Below are 5,554 nucleotides of genomic sequence, written 5' to 3'. Positions count from 1 at the left end.
TGACTACTGTTTTCTCCTTCTTAGATGATACGTCTCTGAGATCAGGGATTGGAAATTTATACTCTGCTATCTGCCTGTCTCCCTTCTTATGCTGGATAGAACCAGGGCTTTGCATGTTATAAGAGAAGCAAACACTCATCGGGTGAACTATACCCTTAATGCTATTACTTGCTTTTGGGTGGTTTGTATGGAATAAAAAGAATAATGTTTTTGTTTCTTGAAAACTATATGAACTCCTAATCTGTGTTCATACATAAAGTCTTATTAGAACACAGACACACACATTCATTTACATCTGGCTGCGTTCCTAAGAAGGAGAAGATTGCATAATGGCAAAGCGTTGAGGATGTGACTCAGTTGGGTGAATGCCTGTTTAGGATGCATGGAGCCCTGGGTTTGCTCCCCAGTACCACCTAAAACTGGACACAGTACCAAATATATGTAACCTCAGCATTCTGGAAGTGGAGGCAGGGGGATCAGCAATTCAAGGTTATCCACAGTTACATAGTGAATTCTAGGTCAGCATAGGCTATATGAGACTCCATCTTAAAAAACAATTTATTAAAAGTGCCACAAAATAATCCTAAGACAGTCACATGTAGCCCTTTTCTGACCCCTGTACCAGCTGACAGCCGGGTACTTGTATACTATCTAGACTTAAGTTGTTTTTTTTTAAACTACTTCCTAATGAAAATAATTTCTATGTTGGAGCTATAGCTCAATTGGTAGAGTGCTTGCCTGGCAGGCAGAAGTCCTGTGTCAAATTTTCAGCACAATATAAACTTGAGGTAATGATGGATGCCTGTAATTTTTTTTTTTTTTAGAAATACAAAGTTTATTTCTAAAACTTTAAGTTAGCAACTAGAGAGGAGTCTTGCTTAGCTTGATCTTTTCTTCTGTGTTTGAAAAGTATCTCATCTTTGTCAGGAGTTCCTTGGTTTTTTCAAAGTCACCTTGTTCAAATGCGCTGTTTATATTGTCAGTAAATTCTTTTTGTTTAGCTCTGACAGTGGCTTCTATCTCTTCCATGGGCGGCCTCACTTTGCGCGTCTGCGAGTCTTTCATTGATTTCCATGATTTCCACAAGGAACTGACTGTCTGCTTTGTAATCTGTCCCTTCAGGAATTTCTGTCCCTTGGAGCTTTAGAAGATATAGTCCTCTGGTCAGGGGAGCCTGAAGAGTCTTATAGGCATCATTCACCAGGGTGGAATGCTTGTCCGAGAAGTGTTTTTCAGTCTGAGACTTTTGGCTGAAGAAATCTGGGTGGACAAGCCGCTGCAGTTGCTGGTACCTGTGCTGAAGTTTCGTGACGTCCACCCTGAAGGAGCGGTTGCTGGGTCGCAATACCCGAGGGAAAGGGATGCCTGTAATGTTAACCCTGGGGAGGTGGACACAGGAAGATCAGGAGTCCAAGGTCATCCCTTGGACTACATAAGGAGTTTAAAGCCATTCTGGGCCTGTGCGAATTTAGCACTAAAAATTTACATATATCACTGAGTGCTTTTGCATTAGGCCACAAAATCTGTGATAGATGTTTTTTACTAAGTTGCTCTACTTCATCACAAGTCTAGCACATCATCGTATTTTATGTGTATAATATGTGCTTCTCAGGTGACTTAGTGAGGGACTGACTGACTCTCGTGGATGTGGCAGAGTGTGACTTCAGACAGACGCCAAGGAAGAATGTATTTGCTCTTGCTTCATGTTTGAATAGAGCTCAATGATGCACTGAAAGCATGTCCGTGTCAGAGATGATGACACACTTTCTCACAAGGAACTTATGCAATAATAAAGGGAGGGACCACTCTGTGAAGCAGAGACCACATCTTAATGAGTAATGCACACAGGAGGAAAGCCTCATATAGCTAACGTGAAGCAGACTTATCCTCAAGTCACTCCCTAAAGACAAGTTGACTACTTAATGGCAAAAGTTACCCATTGAGACTTTACAGTTTCCTGTGATTAGCTGGCTCAGAACATCTCAGCTAAACTCTTCACTGGTCTTCTTGCTCCTTGGTTTAATCCTTTATGCTATGATATGGACAGTGATAAAGCGCGCGCTCTCTCTCTCTTCCTCTCCTTCTCTCCCTTGCTTTCCCTCTCTCCCTTCCTCTCTTCCTCCCTCTCCCTCTCTTCCTCTCTCCTTTCCTCCCTCTCCACCTTCCCCAACTTCTCCCTCTCCTTTCCCCTCCCCTCCCCTCCTCACTTTGTGTCTGTGTGTGTGTGCGCGCGCGCGCGCGCGCGCGCGTGTGCGTTATGTAGAAGTTAGAAGAAGTTGTCAAGGTGTCCTACTCTGTCACTGTATGCCTTATTCTGAACCTGGAACCAGGCTGGCAGCCAGGGACGTACACTGATCCCTCAATCTCATAGCACTGGGGTTACAGTGGTGTGCATGGCCATATATGATTTTTTTTTTTTTATGTGGGTCCTGGGGATTTGAGTTCTGGTCTTTCTGCTTGAGCAACAAGCATTCGTTCCTATTGTGTTGTGGTCCCTGCCCAGCCACATCTGCTCTTGTAGCATGAAGACAGTCAGATCATATGTAAATGGATGGGTGTGGCTGTGCTTCCATGACTCTTATTTATTTACAACACAAACGGTCAACCTGTAGGCTCTAGCTTTCTGACTTTTGTATGTGTTAGCATTCTGGCTAAACACCTCACAGTTACCTGGCAAAAGCCAGGTAGGCCTGACCCACTATAAAAGAGGCTGCTTGGTCCCTCCTCTCTTTCTCTCTTTTTCTCTTTCTCTTGCCTCTTGCTCTTTTGTCCCCCCTCTCTCTCCTCATTTCTTTCCCCCTTCTTTCCACGTGTTCATGGTTGGCCTCTACTTCTCTACTCTCTCCCTCTCTCCTTCTCTCTGCCTTTCTCTGCCTCTACTACCCTCTTAACTCTCCTCCCCATGTCCTAAAAATAAACTCTATTCTATACTATACCGTTGTGTGGCTGGTCCCTCAGGCTGGGGAGGGATGCCTTGGCATGGGCCCACTGAGACATCCCCTTTCCCCATACCTCACTATGCCCTATAGAACATATCTTATACCTCTTTATCTTTTTATAAACACATCAGTATGCTACTAATAAGTTAAAACCACCAGGAACTTCTTACTTCCTACAAAAGAATAAACCTCACACAATGCCCCTGTCTTAGTGTTGGCTAATTCTCTAGGTTTCTGTCTTTGAAATACCCTATAGGGACTTCCATATCTTTCCATTCCATAGGATTTCATATTGTCCCATTGCACTGGTGACATCATGGTGATTACCACAAGTGATAGGAATGTATAAATGCTCTTTGTGTTTCTGAGAATATGTCATAGAGGATAGAATATAATATTCCAGTAACCTTCAGGGCCTGCCAACGCGATAAACGCCTAGGACACCTATGAGTTAAGCCATTCCAGATGTGAGGTGAGGGAAAAATGTCACTTCTGCCACTTGTAGCCCTTACAGTTGAGGAACAAACCCAAACTGGACTGTGTATACACTCAGAAATTTATCTATATTTTCAGTAAGTCCGGGAATAATCTGATTTCTGATAATGAGTAGTACATCATTTATGAACACTCAACTCCACTTCTCATCATATCTCTCCAATACTCTTCCCTTCATGTCAGGGGCCGACACACAAGAGGCTTATTTTCCATAGTCTCTTACCCTCAGGGTTCTAAATATAGTTTACATTCTGTCCCTGAAGTGTCACGTGCTTGAATGTGAAGTCAGAGGAGAAGCAAAACTGTTCCTCTTTCTCTACCCAGAGTGGTAGATTTGTGAACGTGAGAGGGGAACTTGTTCCTGAAACTCTAGCATGTAGGAGGCTGACTAAGGAAACTCAGGCGCTTATGGCCATGCTGAGCTATGCAGCAAGACCCCATCATAAAAGAAGCACACTGAGGAGACTGCTCAACAGGTAAAGTGCTTTGTGTGTAAGTATGAGGACCAGTGTTCAGATTCCCAGGACCCCTATAAATGCTGGGCAGATACGGTGACCCACCTGTAATCCCAGCACTAGAGAAATGGAGACAGAAACCCCAGAGCAAACTAACTGGCTAGATTAGCCATAATGCCAAGCATTGAGTTTAAGTGAAAGACCCTGTCAAAGAATGTGTGGTGGAGAGCAATAGAGGAAGACAGTTAAGACCAACAGCTAGGCTCCATATGCCTGTGCATATGTGTGCATGTGAACCTGCATGCACACCAGAGTGCACCGTAAATACATACTCTGAAAGAAAAGAAGAAAAACTGCAAGAAGCAAGAGGAGGGGGGAGAATGAGGAAAGAAGGAAAGAGATGGGAGGGAAAGAAGCAAAAGACAAAGGGAGAAAGGAAGGAAAGAAGGATTCAAGGAAGGATGGAAGCAAACAGGGAAGGAAGAAAAGAAGAAATGACTGGCCCTGGGGCTTTGAGGCCTGTTATTGATTTTAGTCTGTTGCATAATGTTAGCATTCTGTCTAAACTCTACCCCTCAGTTACCTGGCAACAGCCAGGTATGCTCCTCCCCACCGTTACCTGGCAACAGCCAGGTATTCCTGACCACTATAAAAGGGGCTGCTTGCCTCCTCCTCTCTCTCTTGATCTCTTGCTTCTCTCTTGCTCTCTTGGGCTCTTTCCTTCCCCCCTCCTTTCCCCATTCCCTTCCTCCTCTCTCCATGTGTTCATAGCCAGCCTCTACTTCTCTACTTTCTCCCTCTCTCCCTCTCTCTGTCTTTCTCTGCCTCTACTACCCTCTTAACTCCCCTCCCCATGCCCTGAATAAACTCTATTCTATATTATACTGTTGTGTGGCTGGTCCCTCAGGGGGAAGGGATGCCTCGGCATGAGCCCACTGAGATATCCCCTTTCCCCATACCTCATCACACCCCCATAGAACATATCTCCTTTCTCTTTCTCTTTTTATAAACACATCACATATTCCTGATTTCTGCATGAAAACAAGTTGGTTCAAATTTTTTGGACTTCGGTAAACATGAAATCTGGATGCAGCTTCTATAACTTTACTCCTTAAGAACCTTCAAAATTTTTTAAGTATTATATTCTCTGTAAATTAAATGCCAGTCTGGGCTTGGTGACACATTTCTTTGATCCCAGCACCCAGGATATGGAAGTGGAAAAATTGAAGCTGGCAGGAGCCACATAAGCTTCAATCCAGACTCAGCCAAATAGCCAGAGTCTGCCTCAAGAAACGTTAAAAACCAAACACTTTTATCTTTAGGTGGTCAAACAGATCCCTGTTTCCTTGGCTGAGAGTAAACTATGTGTGGGAACAGGACCTACTTCATGATTTCATTTCCTAGAGTACCTAAAGGCATTTGTGGGTAGAATACAACAGAAGAAGTGAGTCGACACTCTGTATAACATAGTGTAATCATCTTATTTGGCATGACAATCTTCTTGTTTTCTATTTTATTATTCTTGATTTTTTTCTTTCTCTTTTAAAATTACATTTATCATATAACATTTTGGTACACATGGCATCCCCTATAACAATCCAGATCATTATGTGTCTGTCTGAACCTCAAGCCAACAAGCCTTCCTAAAGGATTAGCTCACCGCAT

At 43.4% G+C, this 5,554-nt stretch overlaps 1 pseudogene; it reads right to left on the bottom strand.

The window, feature by feature from the left end:
• Positions 1-824: 824 nt before the first annotated feature.
• LOC110303448 lies at positions 825-5,554 on the bottom strand (annotated as a pseudogene).

The sequence above is a fragment of the Mus caroli genome, chromosome 10 (genome assembly GCF_900094665.2).
Source record: "Mus caroli chromosome 10, CAROLI_EIJ_v1.1, whole genome shotgun sequence".
In the NCBI taxonomy this organism is placed as follows: Eukaryota; Metazoa; Chordata; class Mammalia; order Rodentia; family Muridae; genus Mus; species Mus caroli.
Note: the sequence above shows the minus strand (reverse complement) of the source record. Positions and strands in the feature narration are given on the sequence as shown.